Source organism: Cajanus cajan, chromosome 3 (assembly GCF_000230855.2).
Source record: "Cajanus cajan strain Asha chromosome 3, NIPB_CcT2T_4, whole genome shotgun sequence".
Taxonomy (NCBI): domain Eukaryota; kingdom Viridiplantae; phylum Streptophyta; class Magnoliopsida; order Fabales; family Fabaceae; genus Cajanus; species Cajanus cajan.
Genome location: NC_138519.1, coordinates 42,695,625 through 42,715,963, shown reverse-complemented (window position 1 = coordinate 42,715,963; position 20,339 = coordinate 42,695,625).

Here is a 20,339-nt window from a genome sequence, read left to right as displayed (position 1 = left end):
CTGGATTCTTGGTCAAATTTATTGCACTAGTATTGTCACACCTCAAAGGAATTTTGTTCAACACAACTCCATAATCTCTTAATTGTTGTTTCATCCAAAGAATTTGAGCACAACAACTTCCAGCAGCTATATATTCAGCCTCAGTTGTACTCAAAGCAACACAAGCTTGCTTTTTGCTATGCCATGAAACAAGTGCACTACCTAGCAAGTGACAAGTTCCACTTGTGCTCTTCCTATCTAGTCTACACCCAGCATAGTCTGAATCTGAGTAGCCTATCAGACTTAGTGAGACTCCCTTTGGATACCACAACCCCACATTTGTTGTACCTTTCAAATACTTAAGAATTCTCTTCACACTCTTCATATGAGATTCTTTAGGATTAGCTTGGAATCTTGCACATAGGCACACAGCAAACATTATGTCAGGCCTACTTGCTGTCAAGTACAAGAGTGATCCAATAATGCCTCTATACTTTGAACTATCAACAGCAATTCCTTTCTCATCTAAGTCAAGATTGCAATTGTTTGATATTGGTGTGGCAGCCTCCTTACACCCTTTCATACAAAACTTTTTCAGAAGTTCATTGCAATACTTGCTTTGACTTATGAAAATTCCATCATGCATTTGTTTAACTTGCAATCCTAAAAAGAATGTAAGCTCTCCCATCATTGACATTTCAAATTCTCCTTGCATGATTTTAGCAAATTCTCTACATAGAGAGGTATTTGTAGATCCAAACACAATGTCATCCACATATATTTGTACATACATTGTATCATTTTTAAATTTCTTGACAAACAATGTATTATCCACCTTTCCTCTTTCATAATCACTCTCAATTAAAAATTTGCTCAGCCTATCATACCAAGATCTAGGAGCTTGCTTCAAGCCATAGAGTGCCTTTTTGAGCTTGTACACATGATTAGGATTCTTGTAGTCCACAAAGCCAGGTGGTTGTTCCACATATACTTCCTCTTGTATAAACCCATTGAGGAAAGCACTTTTCACGTCCATTTGATAAAGCTTGAAATTCTTTATAGAGGAATAAGCAAGAAGTAATCTAATGGCTTCTATCCTTGCTACAGGGGCAAAAGTCTCATCATAATCAATTCCCTCTTCTTGATTATACCCCTTAGCCACTATTCTTACCTTATTTCTTAGAATTATTCCAGATTCATCAAGCTTATTTCTGAAAACCCACTTAGTTCCAATAATTGGATGATCTTTTGGTAATGGCACTAAATCCCACACTTCATTTCTTTCAAACTAATTTAGTTCCTCTTGCACGGCCATTAACCAATGCTCATCTTTAAGTGCTTCATCAATGTTCTTAGGTTCAACTTGTGACACAAATGCCATAGTATTGCAAATATTTTTAATAGCACTCCTAGTTGAGACACCCTTACCAATGCTTCCAATTATGTTGTCCATTGATAAGTCTCTAGTGGTTTTCCATTCCTTAGGCAGTTGTTCACTTGTTTCCTTTGTTTTTTCATGTGATTCACTCTCCTTAGGCACTTCATTAGGTTCATTCTCCAATAGGGATTGATCAAGCAACTCATTTAAATCTTCAATTTCAGTTTGCCTAGTCTCTTGCTTATTTGACTCATCAAATACCACATGGACAGATTCTTCTACAACTAGAGTTCTCTTATTATAAATTCTATAAGCCTTACTATTTGTAGAGTATCCTAGAAATATTGCTTCACCAGCCTTTGCATCAAACTTCCCAAGTTGCTCTTTTCCATTGTTCAGCACATAGCACTTACACCCAAACACTCTAAAATATGAAATGTTAGGCTTCTTACCTTTGTAAATTTCATAGGGTGTTTTCTTTAATATAGGCCGAATCAGAACTTTGTTTAACACATGACAAGCAGTGTTAATAGCATCAACCCAAAAATATCTTGGCAAGTTTGTTTCATTCAACATTGTTCTAGCAAGTTCTTCTAAGGACCTATTCTTTCTCTCAACAATCCCATTTTGTTGAGGTGTCCTAGGTGCTGAGAAATTATGGTTTATACCATGTTCCTCACAGAATTTCTGAAACATCAAGTTTTGAAACTCACCTCCATGGTCACTTCTTATAGAGGTGATGTTTGAGCACTTCTCATTTTGAACAAGTTTGGCAAATTTTCTAAAGGCATTAAAAGCATCATTTTTATTTGCAAGAAACATAACCCATGTGTATCTAGAATAGTCATCAACAATTACTAAGCCATAGTAGTTTCTGCCTAAGCTCATGGTTCTTGAAGGACCAAACAAATCCATGTGAATTAATTGCAAAGGTCTAGATGTGGAAATCTGATTTTTGCTTTTAAAGCTAGCCTTCACTTGCTTGCCCTTTTGACAAGCATCACATAGTTTGTCTTTTCCAAACTTGAGTTTAGGTAGACCAGCCACTAATTCTTTCCTACTCAATTTATTCAAATGGTCCATATGAATATGTGCAGCTCTCCTATGCCAAAGCCATATGTTTTCTTCTTGAGCTATTAGACACTTAGTGTTTGACATTGTTATAGAGTGTTCTAAGTCAAGCATATATATATTGTCAATTCTTTTACCAATGAATCTGATTTCTTTACTCTTTTTATCACATATCAAGCAACATGTATCATCAAATTCAATTTTAAAGCCTTTATCACTCAATTGACTAATACTCAGCAAATTATGTTTCAAGTCATCAACAAGCAAAACATTTTCAATCAATGTTTGAGAGGAGGGATTACCAACATTTCCATGGCCAAGAATTTTTCCCTTATTGTTGTCACCATAGGTAACATACCCTTCATTCTTCAATTTCAGATTTGTGAATTTTGAAGGATCCCCAGTCATATGCCTTGAGCAGCCACTATCAAGATACCAAAGTAGATTTTTGGCCCTCAAGCATTCCTACAACAAAAATTCAGAGGAAAAATTTAGGTACCCATGTGGAGGGTCCTTGTAGGTTAGTTCTCAGCCTTTGACTCTTCTCAACCCAAATCATTTCTCCATTTGGAACTCCATATTTCCTAGAATAGCAGTTCCTAATTGTATGGCCTCTTTTGCAGCAATAAAAACAAGTTGTTTGTCTAGAAAAGTTGCTTTTGAATTTTCTAAAATTTTTATTTTTCACAAAAGCTTCTTTCTTTGACTTAAATGGCATGCTCATACTTTGGTTAAAACCAACTCCACTCCTATCAAAAGTGTTTCTTTGTTTTCCCAAAAGAATGTTCAAGTTTTCATTTCCATTAGTGAACCTTGCAAGTGTAGATTTTAAATCAGCATTTTCTTTTTCAAAAATTTTGCAATGTTCACAAACATCTTTTGAGGAGTGAGCTTCACTAAAGTTAAACATAGTTTGAAGATTTTCATGCTCATGCTTCAAATCTTCAAGCTTTTATTCAGCTTCAATTAAAGCATTTTCATACCATTTCAGCTTTGAATTTAAGGCTCCTAATTTGACAGCTTCTTCATGAATTTGTATAAAAGCTTCTTGGAGTTGATCATAATCCGGATTCGATTCAAGGTCAGAGTCACTTACAATTGTGTCATGGTCAAGTCTAGCCATCAAACACAGGTTGTTCTCCTCACTTTCAAATTCTTCACTTGTTGTGCTTGAGTCATTGTCTTCCCAAGCAATATAGGCCCTTTTTCCTTTTCCCTTTTTCTTAAACTTCTTCTCCTCTTGTTGCTTCTTCAAGAGATTTGGACACTCAGCTTTCATGTGTCCCGGTTTTCCACATTCAAAGCAATTAAAGGAGGATGTGCTTGCTTCCTCTTTCTTGTTTGTCTTTTTATTGAATTTATAGGGGTAATTCTTCTTTCTTCTCATGAACTTTCTGAACTTCTTTACCAGCAGATTGAAGTTCTCGGTTTCGGAATCATTAGAGCTTGTTTCTTCACACACCTCTTTGCCTTTGGCAGATTTCAAGGCTTTCAATGACACTCCTTTGCCTTTCTTATCTTGCTGCTCATGTTCATCAAATATGTGCAGCTTTTGCTCATGCTCCCTCAACTTCCCAAAGAGAGTAGCTAATGTCCAGGAGGTCAAATCCTTTGATTCTTCAATGGTTGTCACCTTTGCTTACCACGATCTGTCCAAGCATTGCAGCACTTTTAAATTCAGCTCTTCCTTCTCAAATTTCCTGCCAAGGTAAACAAGGTGATTTATCAAGTGTGTAAATCTCTTTTGAAAATCAGAAATAGATTCACCATTTTGCATTCTAAACAGCTCATATTCTCTTATGAGAGTATGCTTTCTTGATCTCTCCACATCACTTGTTCCTTCATGAGTGACTTGCAAAGTATCCCACATTTCTTTAGCAGATATGCATTGTGAAATTCTAAAAAATTCATCAATAGACAATGCAAATGTTATAATGTTTTTGGCTCTCTTATCATGTTGGGCTCTTTTCTTTTCCTCATCACTCCACTCACTCCAATGTTTTTCCTTAAGCTCACCATCATCATCTTTTTTCATAGGAATATAGGGTCCATTTTCTATAGCATCCCATACAGCAATATCAATAGCTTCAATGAAAATTCTCATCCTAATTTTCCAATAGACATAGTTTTCACCATTGAAAACAGGAGGTCTATGAATAGACACACCCTCACCATAGGGTAGGTTGTTGTTGGCCATTTTTGAAATCTTGAATAACTCTCAAGAACCTTGCTCTAGATACCAATTGTTAGAAAAGAATGGCACAATCCAAGAGGGCGGTGAATTGGATTCAATGACCCTTTAAAAATTTATCAGAGTATTTTGGATCTTAATTTCAATCAAAACTTTTCTATGACAGAATTTCCAAATGAAGCTCTTCTAAAGACTTGTTACAAAAATATGAATGCAATATGCTCACTTGATTACAACATAATGAGGTTCAACAATAATGTTCAATTATAGATTTAAACCATCAAGATTCACATACACTTGTTAATCAAGTTTTATCTTCTTTAAAGTTTAACCAAGAAATTACACAAAGTAAAAGATAAGGTAGAAGAAGATTGCACAAGTCTTTTATACTGGTTCAGCCACTTCACTTGTGACCTACATCCAGTCCTTAATCAACACCTGATTAAGATTTGTTCCACTATCTTAAGCAAGAAGGTTTACAAGCACACACACATGCATATACTTCAACACAAAAGATAACCACTTTCTTGACCCCAAGAAAGCACCCCTTGTAGAACCCAGTACAAGAAACCTTACCACTTGAGAAACCCTTCTCAAGATTTTCCCCAAAGATTCACAAAGAATAAAAGGAACGAATTCACCTGGAATTCTTGAACAAATCTTTATCTTCCCCTTTCAAGAATATGATGATGATGATCTTCTAACAAAGCTTTTCACAAACGTTTTCACTCTTGGATTTCACAAAGAAAACTCTCCAAGATGTCACAAAGACTCACAAAAACGTTTTTCACAAATTGATTATCAGTTCTAACTCATTGTCTGAAGTTTCTCAAAGTTCAAACTATTTATAAAAGTTTCAGACACAGATAATCGATTATTTTAAAGAATAATCGATTATTTTGTTCTTCAGATTTTCTGGAAATCAACCAAGAACAATATAATTGATTATTTAGCTGGATAATCGATTATTCCAGAGAGTTGTTCCTGGGATAATCGATTATTTTGGCAAATAATCGATTATTACAGCAAGGCATTCCACTTAGCCTATTAGCTGGAATAATCGATTATATTTAATGATAATCGATTATTTTGAATTAGTTTTTAAAACTTCATTTTATACCTCAAAATAAGTTTCCAATCTTTTTAATTCATCATTATATACTCTCTACTTAGTTTAGATATAGATTTGCTTATGCACATAGCATACAAAGCACACAAAATATAAAAACACATTCAAAACAATTTATTTCCTAAGTTCTATTACATAGCTCCATTTCATAGCATTTTCTTGACTCTTCCTTGACTTTGTTTTTGTGCTCCAAGTTGTTGTTGTATACTTGTTGTGATCATCAAAACTCCTTTAAGATTCAAGCTCTCCTAAGCTCAACAGAGGGCAATCCTCAAAGGCAATAAAAAGTCATGAGATGACTTTCTCCCTCATGTGGAGTTTGCCTATAACAGGGTGGTTCACAAAACCACTAAAATGTATCCTTTTGAGATTGTTTATGGTTTCAATCCTCTTACCCCTTTAGACTTATTACCCCTTCCTGATGTTGCTTCTTTTATTCATTAAGAAAGAACATCTAGGGCTGAATTTGTGAAGAACTTACTTGAGAGGGTTAGAAATCATATTCAATCCCAAATAGAAAAATACACAAAATATAATAATAAGGGTAGAAAGGAAGTTATCTTCAATGAAGGAGATTGGGTTTGGCTACACCTTAGGAAGGATAGATTTCCTTCCAAAAGAAAGTCTAAACTCAGTCCTAGAGGAGATAGACCCTTTCAAATCCTTAAGCGCATCAATAATAATGCCTATGTCCTAGATCTTCCCTCTGAGTATGGGGTTAGTCCTAGTTTCAATATCTCTGATTTATCTCTTTTTACAGGACTTGTTGATCAAGAGGAAGATTCTTTGGATTTGAGGTCAAATCCTCTTCAAGAGGGAGGGGATGATGGAGGCCTATGGGCCAAGGGCCCAACTACTAGGGCTATGGCCAAGAGGATGCATGAAGAATGGGCCAATGCTCAAGAGAAGCCCATAGTACTTCTTAGTTGGGTTTTAACTCAAGCCCATGTAGATTAGGTTTTGGCCCATTGGGCTTGTATTGTGTTTTTGGGCCTTGTAGTTGGAATGTAAATTTTCTCTGACAGTTTTCCAGTGACTGTAACTCTTTTCTGGTGATTATGACCTTCTCTTCTCTTGCTAGCTGCATTCTGTTTGTTTCCCGCCACATTTCAGTGTTTATTTTCTTTTTACTGTTAATTATGAATATTTATTAGCTTTCTTTTTAATTATTGAGCAATTATATGTATATAGTATAAATAAATTATTGTATACTCTTACTCTGTTTATAAAATATCATAATAATGGTTATTCCACTATGCACTATTACACTATAGTATTTTTAAAATGACAGGGAATCCACACGAGTTCCCTCCTTGTCATACTCCATCTTCTTTTATATGAATTATTTTCCTAATCCTAGATAGGTTTAGGGGGATCTAGACTTTAAAGACCCAAAATAGTCTCTAATATTACTAAATTAGGACATCATGGATTCTAAATTGAATGCATAATTGTTAGGAACAATGATAGAATTCCCTAACAGGTCTTCCTTCGAGATAGACCAAGTCTCCCTACTACTATGGCTATCTAACTTTTGGGAATAATTTCTCTGCCTCTTCATTCATTTCCAGTTTGAATAAATACAAACAATTGCAAGGAAACCCTACTGGATTGAGCACGTAGTCATATTGTTGGAGGCAAATTCATCTTTTCTTCTTAAAACACATAGTCATTGTGCCATGTGGGCCTTTTTGAAACACTTTTGGCCCGCTTTTCTTCATTTTCTTCAGCCTTTATTTGTTGGTTTGGGCTCCCATCAATACCAGGCCCATTTGAAATGACTTTGCCCACAAAGTCCTCAAAATCACGGGTGGCTGGTGCATGATGAGAAGTGGTGCCGTGGGAGATTTGAATGGACGATGCAGATGTAGGTAGGTGGACGGTGTCACGGATCACAAGGGAATCCAATGGTGCAAAATGATGTGTCGGTTGAGTAGGTGGGGTGTTACCACTTGGAACACACGTGGAGGAAAGTGAGGGCTTTAGTTGGGGTAGTGTTGCAGATGCATCATTAAGAGGTGTAGGTGAAGTGTTGTGCGGAGTTTCCAGGAAAGAGGTACGAGGGGGAGTAGTATTTGCTTCAAGGGTTTCATTATCATGGGTGAGAAAAGGAAGAGGGTCATGTGGTGGGTTATCGCGGTCTCGGGGAAGAGAGGGGGTGGTCGACGGTGGTGTACCCTTGAACTTACGGAGGAGTGATACATGGAAGACAGGGTGGAAGCGCGAGTTGGTACGCGACGGTGCTGATGCGATGCTCCACCTGAAAGGGTCCGTGAAAGTAGCGAGAGAGCTTGTTCTGTTTTTGATTGCGGAGCGATATTTGACGGTGTGGTTGTAACCGAAGAAGAACCCAATCACCGTGTGTCGCCACCCGCCGAAACGGACATTGGCATTCGCGACGATGGTCGGAATCTTTTTAAGTTTTGAAAGATGATGGATTGTTAGAACGACTTATTCTCAAACTGAGACCTCATCGAGCTAACAATTTTGTTAAATGATTCTCACCAATCCATGTTAATCCCAAGCGGGACCCTCCATGGATTCGTGGTTTTCGCAAAAAGGGGTTCTTGGAGTCGCCACCAATGTTTTACTCAAAACATTGGAAAAAGATATAAGGCAATTGATTTTCACAAATCAACTTGGCCATCACAACCAGAGTTGGGTAAGGGAGTCGATTACGTGCGGGGAAGGTGTTAGCACCCCACAACGCCCCTTTCGGGTTCCCTATGACGGATTATTTCATAAATAATAACGTAAAATTACTAAACTACCCCTATTTATTGGAACGATTATAAGTGAACTATCTACATGATGAAAACTTTAAATGTGCAATGCAACAATCAAAAAGCGGTAAAAGAAAGGATTTGGGAAGAAACCTTTGAAGCGTGCTTTTATATACTCAAAACGAAGTTTAGGAGGCTTTTTGGCGCTCCTTCCCACTACACGTCCGCTCGCTCCTTTCCCTAAAGATAATTTTTACTATGGAAATCAAAGAGATTTCCCTTCGACTTGTTCGAGTTTCAAGCTAATGGCTCATGACTCAAGAACTTCGTCGGATTGGCTCTCGGAGAGACTTCTAGGGCAGAGAATAGCTCAAAAACCCAAGAATACTCAGCACGAGGGTCCAGAAGTGTGCAAAAAGTGTGGAATGACGTGCAAATGACGTCCTATTTATAGGATTGAGGCACAATACGGCTTGGGAGGTCAATACGGCCCGTACTGGGTTTTTGAACTACAGTACGGCCGTATTGAGTTCACTACGGCCGTATTGCAGTTCAAATGGCTCAGTACGGCCGTACTGAACCTCTGGGAGGGTGTATTGAGCTCCAATCCTCGCACACCCTTATTCTAAGCTACTCTAAGACTTCTAGACCTACAAAGAATCATCCTAGGGTCTTCCAGGAGTCCTTCCGGCTGACTTTCCTTCGGTCTTCGAGAGTCTTTGAGTCTTATTTCTGACCCGGACAATTTTAGGGGTCTACACCGTGCACAAAGGACACCTCACGACGATGCTGATTGGCGTAAGCTTCCATCTGTTGTTGAGTACGTTTCAGATTTGTTTTCAGTTGTTTGAGTATTGCTTGACGTTGTTGCAGGGAAAAAGGGTCGGAGGTCATGGTGTGACCAGGTATGAAATCAACTATGGTTGGTGGGGGTCGTCCGTAAAGTGCTTGGAAAGGAGACATTCCGATAGTAGAATGTTGAGTCGTGTTGAACCAATATTCGGCCAAATGGAGGAAGGTGTACCAGCGGTGAGGATGCTCACCAGTGAAGCAGCGAAGGTAGGCCTCAACGGAGCGATTTACCACCTCAGTTTGGCCGTCGGACTGCGGGTGGTAAGAAGACAAGAAGTGGAGTTGGGTTCCCTGAAGACAAAAAAGTTCACGCCAAAAGAGGCTGAGAAACAAGCGGTCACGATCTGAAACGATGGACTTAGGCACCCCGTGAAGGCGGACAATCTCAACCGAAAAATGGGCAGCAAGAGCCGGGGTAGAGAACTTGGTGGGTAAGGCCAGAAAGTGAGAAAATTTGGTAAGCCTGTCAACGATCACCCAAATCACCGTGTGGCCGTGGGAGTTAGGAAGGTGAGTTATAAAATCCATACTTATATCCTCCCAAACTCTATCAGGGGTGGGTAATGGTTGAAGGAGACCTTGCATTTTAACTGGGTAATATTTGTTTTGTTGGCAGGTGAGGCACGATTGGACAAGCTTTTTCGTATCCTTGTAGATACCAGGCCAGAAAAAAGAGGTGCTGAGCCGCGCGAGGGATGCTTTAAAACCTGAATGACCTGCGTGGGGCGAGCTGTGGAATTCATTGATCAGGGAACGATGTAGGTCATGAACATCAGGTACAAAATTTTTGTTATTGAACATGAGGAGGCCTTGTTGAAGGTGAAAGTGACTCCTTGCATTTGTGTCTGAGGTGCGTTTGTCCACAAGAGCAATGCCAACGGGATCAGAACTATAGTAACTCCGAAGAGTATCAAGAATGTGTGGCACCGGTGACGTAAGAGCTGTGAAAGTGGAGGGTGCTTCCGAGTGACAACGGGAGAGAGCATCTGCAACGATATTTTCACGGCCTGGCCAATATAGGATATCGAAGGTATACCCTTGTAACTTAATCATCCAATTATGTTGTTCTTGCGTTTGCACTGCTTGAGTTAAAAGATATTTGAGACTCTTTTGATCTATAATGATTCTGAAGGAGTTGCCTAATAGGTATTGTCTCCATTTTTTTACAGATTCCGTAATGGCAAACATCTCCCGGACATAGACAGAGGCAGCCTGCATACGAGGGCATAGCTTTTTGCTGAAGAAGGCTATCAGATGGCCGGACTGGGAAAGGAATGCACCAATAGCTATTGAGGATGCATCAGTTTCTAAGTCAAAAGGGGCATCAAAGTTGGGTAGGGTTAAAACTGGGGAGTGGGCAATGGCCTGTTGTAATGCAATAAAGGCCTTATCTGTATTTGTATCCCAAGAGAAAGAAGAACGTAACAGATCCGTGAGAGGCGCTGCAATAGTTGCATAATGGCGAATAAAACGCCTATAGAAGCCGGTGAGGCCGAGAAAGGCGCGAAGAGTGGTGAGGTCACGCGGTCAGGGCCATTCCAGGATGGCTCGGATCTTCTCAGGGTCCGGCTGGACTCCTTGGGCTGAAATGAGGTGCCCTAAATAAGCAATGGATTTTTCTGCAAAAACACATTTAGAATACTTGGCAAAGAACTGATTAGTAGTTAATAACTCTAAAACCGACTTAAGGTGAATTAAGTGGTCCTCTAAATTAGAGCTAAAAACTAATATATCATCAAAGAAAACTAGGACAAATTTGCGCAAGTAAGGGCGAAATAAATCATTCATGGTTGCTTGAAAGTAAGATGGAGCATTTGTAAGTCCGAAAGGCATGACTAAAAATTCGTAATGACCATCGAAAGTTCTGAAGGCTGTTTTGTGAGTGTCTGGGGGGTGAACTCTTATTTGATGATAGCCAGAGTGTAGGTCGATCTTAGAAAAAATCGAAGCATGACCGAGTTCATCCAACAACTCATCGATAGTGGTAATAGGAAATTTGTCCTTGATCGTGATAGCATTTAGAGCCCGATAATCCACACAAAATCGCCAAGACCCATCCTTTTTCTTAACAAGAATGACAGGGGAAGAGTAGGGACTGCAACTGGGTTTAATGAGACCAACGTTCAACATATCTAAAATTATAGATGACATAGCCTCCTTGTGAGCATGAGGGTAGGTAAGGCTTCAGGTTGATAGGAGAAACATTAGGTAAGAGGGGAATATGATGATTATGGGGCCGGTCAGGAGGTAGACCCGTGGAGGTAGTAAAGACATGGGAGAAGCTTTGAAGTAGGTGATGAAAATCAGGGAGAGGGTGTGTGATAGGAAAAGTGTCGGAAGGGGTAGAGGTCATATGGTTATCAATTGGTTGAAAGGATAAGAGGTGAAAAAAGGCTATCGATTGGGTGTGGAGGAGGTGGCAAAGCTGCTAGTATGTAGCGGGGGTAGGGGTGAATTTTGTGTCTCCACGAAGTGTAATGGTAGTATCAGATAGGGTAAAAGACATACTGGGGATGGAAAAGTCAGAGATAATTGGGCCTAAGGTACGTAGCCATTCAATACCCAAAACAACATCAGCCCCTTGAATGGGTAGAAGGTAGAAGGGTATGGTGAATGAGTGTGAATGTAAGGATAAGGGAACTTGAGAGCATAACCCAGCACAATAAATATGAGAACCATTACCAACCATAACTGGAAATTGAGGGGTGGGTGTGATAGGTAAGTGAAGGTGTGAGCTGCCCGTGTCAATAAGGACAGAAACTGGTAGACCCAATATGGAACCCTTAAAACGAAGGGTCTGAGGGGAAGGTAATCCGGAAATGGCCTGAGAAGATAATTGGAAAAGGACAGCTGGTGAATTATTTGGGGCAAGGTCTATAAGTGGGGGGTCAGTGGAGTCTATAAGTGGGGGGTTAGCGGAGGAGATAATATCAGGGGGGGCTAGGATCAGAAGGGTTTGGGTCTTCCAGATGGTAATCAGTCATAAGGAGAAGGAATTTAGGGTTTTGGCATTTGTGGCCAGGGTGGTATTTTGCATCACAGTTATAACACAAGCCTTGGGTACGTCTTTCTTGTATTTGGGTTGGAGAAAGTCGTTTGATAGGTAAGGGAGGAGGGTTAGGAGAGGGTGGCGATGGGGAAGGTGGAGGTAAACGGTTGAAGGAGGTTTTGAGCTTCGCATCCTTAATTTTGGCTTCAATAAGTTTGGCTAAACCAATGGCTTGGGAAATAGATGTGGGTTTGAGAATGGCAAGCTCACGTCGGATTTCTGGTAACAACCCAGAAAAAAAACAATCAACAAGAGCATCCGGGGGAAGGCCAAAAACCCTAGTTGAAATCTTCTCAAAACGCTGTTGATATTCAATGACTGTAGTGTGTGGACGGAGTTTAAAAAGCTCAGCCCGAAAATTTTCAAACTCTGTAGGACCAAAACGGAACTCCAATGCTCTTTCAAATGAGAACCAATCCGTAAGTTGATGGTTATGGACCATCCATTTAAACCAGGTCAAGGCATCGCCTTTCATGTAGAAATCCACCATGGGTAAGCGATGATCAGGTGGTATTTGGTGAAAAGCAAAAAACTGGTCAGCTTGAAATAACCAATCAAGGGGTTCGGAGCCATCAAAGGGAAAAAGTTGTAATTTAGGTGGACGAATGGGTGTAGTAGTAATAGATGAGGAAGGGTGACGGGTAGCATGAGGTAGGGGTGGAGGGTTTAAGGTAGAAAAAAAATTAGGAGAAAAAGTAGGAAAAGGGTTGACGTTAGCTGGGGGAGTGTGATTGTGAAGGACAGATCCATCAGGGGTAGGTTGGGAATGTGGGAGAGGATTTGGGTGGGGTGAAACGTCAATGGTGGAGGGGGAAGGCTGGAAGGTGGCTAATTTCTCAACAACGGTTGTAAGAATGGTGTTTATAGAGTCATACCTAGCATCCATTAAGGATTGGAAGTTCTCAAATCAAGTGTCTTGCTGCTGTTGGAGAACTTGAATACGGTCCGAGAGGGCTGCCAAGGACTCATCAACATCCTTGCGAGGAGGCATGAGGAGATATGAAAGCACCAATTTGTTAGGAACAATGATAGAATTCCCTAACAGGTCTTCCTTCGAGATAGACCAAGTCTCCCTACTATTATGGCTATCTAACTTTTGGGAATAATTTCTCTGCCTCTTCATTCATTTCCAGTTTGAATAAATACAAACAATTGCAAGGAAACCCTACTGGATTGAGCACGTAGGCCCAATTACAATATTCCACTTTAATACTAATATTTTGTGAAAACAAATATTGCTACGTCATATTGTTGGAGGCAAATTCATCTTTTCTTCTTAAAACACATAGTCATTGTGCCATCTGGGCCTTTTTCAAACTCTTTTGGCCCGCTTTTCTTCATTTTCTTCAGCCTTTATTTGTTGGTTTGGGCTCCCATCAATAATGATTTAGTTTAGTAGTGATTTACATTAAATAAGCATGACCATAGACCAAAATATCTTATTTTTTAATTTCTATTTTCTATTAGCTGGTTGATATTTATATGGTTCATTGCTGTTTTATACTACTTTCTTGCAAGCATATATAAAAATTGCCTAGGCTATATCATCTCGCGCTGTAAGTTTTGGTTTCTCTTTCAAATACTGATCTTTGTGTTCATTTGTTTTGTTTCAGGTGTTTGTGATCCTTCTTATATGGTTTTCCTATTATTATATGTCGATTGCCACCTAAAAAATGAGTTTAGGTGAAGGAATTCATTAAAAACTGTGATCCTTCATTCTCTCCCGCTGTCATATGTCACTTCCATCCTCATTGTGCTATTTAAAATTAAAAGTACATACATCATAACCAGCATTCGATATTCCTTTTAATTTATATCACTGGTGAAAACTACATGCATCTTAACTTCATTGTATTCCAAATTACAAGTTCATATTTATTCAGTTTATAGTCTATACATGGGGTGGGAATACTGGAATCTTTTATGTTGAAATATAAAAAGAGAAAAATGATTTTAAAAAGTATATACCAAAATAAAATATGACGTTATTAATAGTATAAATTTTATGAAATATAAAAAGTACTTCAAAAGTTACAAGGACAAAATGCTCTAAAAAAATTATATATAAAAATGATATATAGTTATTAATGTTTGCACAGTTTATTTAAAGAAAAAAGTAAAAGTTTTTTCCACCATTAATTTTCATTTTAATTTTTTTTTTCACAAATTTCATTTAAGCAAGGAAATAAGTTTTGTATTTTTTTTTTCTAAATCACAAGATTAAAAGTTAATGCTAAAAATAAATTTATCTCGTATTAAAAGATATAAAAAAATATATTTAAACAAATAAAAACACAACAAAATATTTTTGAAGATTTTGCGGATTTTCTTTTCATAGACCTATATGATACTATTTTCTTTCTTTTAATAAAATAAAAGACATCAACATGATATGAAATATTTGGGCCTAATACAACATAGTCCAATCCTTCTAGCTCCGTATTATATAGAATATTTGGGCCTAAGCTTACAGATGAGACAGGGTAGTAGAAGAGGGGGTGAAATTGAAAATTGTCAAGGATTAAAGATTTTATGAATAGGGGTACTATTATTTATTTATTTATGATGAAAACCCTATACAAAACACTTAAATTTCGTCGATTTCTTTTTAGAAATAAATAGGAGATATACACCGAGACTTGGAAAGAGTTTTATGTCATTAACCATGTATTATTATATACGATAATATTATTAATTTTTATAATAACTATTTTTAAAATCACTTAAATTTTATTAGCAAGACTCTTTCAAACATGATATCATTAAAGTTCTTGTTTTGAGTCTCTTAAAAAAAATTATGGCTCCATAATTTACATATTAAATTTTTAATTAGAAAAATTATTTGCTAATTTAATATATAAATATATCCTTTATGATTGTTCAAGTGATAGATACTTTTTCATTATTTCTCTTTTAAAGCCATTGATTATTGGAAAAGAATCTTTAAAAGTATTTTTATTCAATATAACAGTTCTAATTTGTTTTTTTTATTCACTATTTTAATATAATAGATAAATTTGGGAGGATATTTACTTATACAAGAGTAACTCTTCATGTGTATGTGGTGTTGCATCTAGGTTTACAAGTTACTAATTTCATTGGAATTCATACTTATCTAGTGATGTTGCTCATAAGTTACATTTTAGACTTTTTACTAAATATTTTTGTGTGTTCTTCTTGCATGATTCTCTACATCATTCATGACATTCATGAGATCTTCTATTGTCATTAATGTTTATATACTTTTGTTTCTTACTTTTCTTTTTATAGAATGAGTATGAGAGACGGTTATCTGAAAGAGAGTCACAACAATTATCGGGAGATCATGCTGCCTCTAGTGTGCAATCTGAAAATAGTATTTTCTATGATGTTGGTGGTGTGAACAATAAAGGAATATTTGGTTTAAGTTCAGAGGCTGGGAAGTATAAACCTTCTTCTTCTACATTCTTAGATGGTAGCTCAAATCCTGAGTATGAACAAATGAAAAATCTTGTTTCAAATTTGTCTGAAGAAAATAAAACATTGAAAGAACAATTGCAAAGCCATGCAGATTTGATTTTCACAGGAAGAGTCTCGGTTGGTTCGTGAGCAACTGAAGCAATTTATGGAGATGTTTTCTCAATCTTCTCGTCCTCCCCAACCTCCTCCTACACATGATGCTGATACTATACAATCTGATGATAATGAGTTAGATGATGATCATGATATAGATGTTTAGGGATGCATTATCTTTTACTATTATTAATATTTACTATGCTTTAAACTTATAATTTGTTATGTTTAAGTTTTACTATAGTAAGTCATACATTAGGGATTAGCTAAAGTCATAAACTTTGTTATATTTGGTGTTATTTGTATCTATGGTATGCTTGACTTTCTTATATTCGTGTTTAGTTACATGCTTTTATATAGACTTGAGAAATTTTTCTTAATTATTTATTTTGTTAATTTTTTTAAACAAATAGACAATAAATTCAACTTTTTTGATTAATTAATAAATTATTTTTTATATTCATAATTAAAAAATTATATCACAATTATAGGAGAAAAACATACTCTTCACAAATTTACGAAAAAAGTTCTTTATAAGATCAATAATTCGCAATTTGTGACGACTTTTATTTATCACAATTTGTGACGGATTTCATTCATCACAAGAGTTTGTGACGGATTTCGCAATTTGTGACGGATTTTATTCATCATAGTTTGTGACGCATTTCATTCATCGTAAATTGTGACGGATTTTATTCATCACAGTTTGTGACAGATTTTATTATCGCAAATTGTGACGGATTCTATTCATCACAGTTTGTGACGGATTTTATTCATTGCAAATTGTGACGGATTCTATTCATCACAGTTTGTGACGGATTTTATTCATCGCAAATTTTGACGGATTTTATTCATCACAATTTGTGACGAATTCTATTTATCATAATTTGTGACGGATTCTATTCATCATCACAATTTGTGACGGAAACACATCCCTCTCCACTTGTGTAATAAGATACACAATCCCTCACAAATTTGTGACGAAGTTAGTCATCACAAATTACGACGGATTTAATCCCTCACAAATTGCGACGGAGTTAGAGGTCGTTACAAATTGCGACAGATTTTTATTAATTTATAAACATTTATTGTTAGAAATTAGTGACGAAAAATATATTATTTGTGATGCCTTAATTCCGTACTAATTGTGATGGACTGAAATTATCCGTCACTAAATATTTTGTGACGCCAATTTTTGTGACGGATTCAGTTTCATCACAAATTCCATCACTAATTTATTTTGTGACGGATTTATAAAATTTAGTGATGGAATTGGTCTCTCTCTAATTTTAATTTTTCTAGTAGTGTCACTCCCTTTTACCTTAGATGATGACCTCTAAGGCAATGGACACAATCTCTATTGTTCCAAGGCTATTTCACGTGCTTCTCGACATTCTCCACCAGGTTTTTCCTCTACATATACTCTTAAGATTTAAAAACTAACGTGTATGACCTAACTCTCTCCTTTATATTATTAATAAGAAGAGTTAGGCTTAAGAGTCCAAATCCAAAGACTTTCCACAAACCCATAATTTATCTTTATTTTATTTAATAAAAATATTCATGGCTTATATTATAAGTTTTATTAATAAATAAATTAACTCATAGTAAAAATATTATTAAAAAAATATTTTATTTTAATTTTTGAAAAACATGATATTAGAAGAACCATCCCTCCAAGATTGACTTTTTGAACACCCAATTTTGTTCAGTCTTTATATTCTTTTAATTTTTTTTCTCTCGTCTACGTTGAGTTGTGGGTCATCTTCCTCCCTCCCGGGTCTAATAGAGGATGAGGCTTAATCAACTGCATTAAGCTACAACTACAAGATGTTATTTAAATCATGTTCGTCTAAAGTAGGTTCAAAATAATATCTATACGATATAGATTATGAAGTGTTTTAGGATACGTAGTTCGCCTTACTTTTTTTTTTTTTTTTTCCAGTTAAAAGTAACTTTTAAGTTAAAATAAGAACTTAATAAGTAGAAGTCAATTGATAAATTTAATAATATTTTAGAAAATATAAAATTATTTAGGAAAAATTCAATAATATTATATTATGTTCAAAATATTAAAAATCATATTATATATGACAAAACACTCAATAAAATAATAAACACTTTATGAGATCATATAAACATATATTATATCTTCTCAAAAAATTTATAATTAACTATTAAAATAAGGGAAAGAAACAATTTTGTAAGAAGAAAAATGGTTAACAAGAGTTTTCGAGATCATAAGTTTAAATAAAATAAAATAGAAAGGAAGAATAACTCATAACAAAATAAAGAAAAATAAAATAAAATTAAATAGATAGCAAGAAAAACTCACAAGAAAATAAAATAAAACGCTTGTAAATAGCAATGGGTGGAACTCGAAGAGGAGTTCTAAAAAAAAATCTGCTTAAACTCCTTAAGTTAACTTTTCACAAAGTTTTTTTTTTTTTTTTTCTTCCTGTAAGTTAAGTATTTTATCTAAGGATTTTACAGTGTTTAGCTTAGCTTTCTCTTATAAGTAATAATTAAGCTTCAAATAAGTTGGCAAAATACACTGTTTATTTTATTTTATTTTTTAGTTACAAGAGATAATGGGCCAGACACACTACTAATGTACCTTTTATGATAATTGAGGTTTGTGAGGCATATTAAAAACAAAGAGTTTTTGTGAGGCATATATCAAACAAAAGAGTCTTAGTTTTAAATTTGACAAATGTTTCTTTGATGGTTATCCCAAGAAAATCAAGGTATACTACATCTACAACATGCAAAAAAGAGCGAAGTGTTCTCTGACTTTTGTCACTCAAACTAGAAGGAAGATTAAGCTTCACAAATCTTAAATTTCTCAAAGTAAAAATTAATGAATTAGTAATGGCCAAGGAATAATAATTGTACGATGTTTTATTTTAAGATATGGTATCACCTTCTATTTCACACGTTATATAATAGATTTAAGGATATAAGGATATGTCATGGAGTTATCAAAAATTTCGGTTATAACTCTAAGATGTTTAATTCAGTTTTTACAAGAGTTGCAAACTAAAAGTCTCAAAATTTCTTCTTAAAATAGTTCAATCCTTTTCAATAAATGTTAAATTTTTAAAAAGTTGCAAATTAAATTTACATTTTAAAAAAAGGTTTAATATTTTGTAATAAAGATTCCTTTTTTTTTCCTTTTTTTTTTGCCAGTGTTACAAACTATAGGTTTAACCTTTTTAAAGAAAGGTTCAACCTTTTTAATAAAGATCAATCTCGGGAATAGCTATTAAAAAGATATTAAATCTTATTCGCACTAAATTTAATAGAAGTTACAAAGATTTCATAATTGGAATAAATGTTAGAAATTTTATGATATGGAGACTTGATACAACCCTATTTCACAATTAATTTTACATAAAATTGGAATGTGATTCCCAATTTTTTTTATTAAGTTTATAATTATTTCTAAGTGCTTTTGTTTTTTTTTTTTGGCTTTTACACTGATTTACTATGAATAAATTGACTTTTTTTTTTATTGTATTCAAACAAAATAAACATCTTAAAATCACATTTCATTAAATTTATCCAAATAAAATTCCATTTTAATTATAGTTAATTATAACAGTAATTGAATATTAAAATAATCTAACTTTTTCTGTTTTCCCAAATAACCGATCATACATGACACACACTTCACTCCTAATGAAAAAAAACATAGCAATAGAAAGCGTTAATCACATGTGTCAATGAAAAACTTGATCAAACACAAGGAGGCCTCAAATCAACCTGTGACACCCCAAATCAGCAAACAATGATGAAGCTTCCATGTCCAGTTAGCAGTACTGGAAAACCATGTGTTTGAAGGCCCCATTATGATACACCATGTAATTGAAATTTTTTAATACTTGCACTATCAAGGTATGCTTCAAGGGTGGACCAAAATAATGATTCTTGGTGTTGTGAGCAGTAGAAGCAAAAACAGCAAAGACTTTAGCTATCACCCAATTATTTATTACTAAATGTTGCCTTTCCTAACTCCCTAATGCCTCTCCATGCACCCTCTCTGTCATTTCATTGCCTTTTGGCCAAAGCAAATATGGGTTATGAGTATTTTTAGTAATGGGTTCATTTTTCTTTAGTCCTTACTTTGTATTGTAAACAATTTTATACTGTTAATTAATAAATAGTCACCGTTGATATGTCTTTAAAAGTGATTATTGTATCAACTAACTCATTATATATAGTAGTTTATTGTCATCATATTGAAGAGCAGTGTAAAATTACTTTATAGTGCGAGTATATCGCCTTTTATCTCTATTTAAAATACTCAAACTTTATTCCTTAAAATTAATACTAGTTACAAAAATTTTGTGACTTTAGAAATTAAAGTTTAGATATTTAAAAATTTTAAAATTCAAAACTAAAATAAAAAAAGA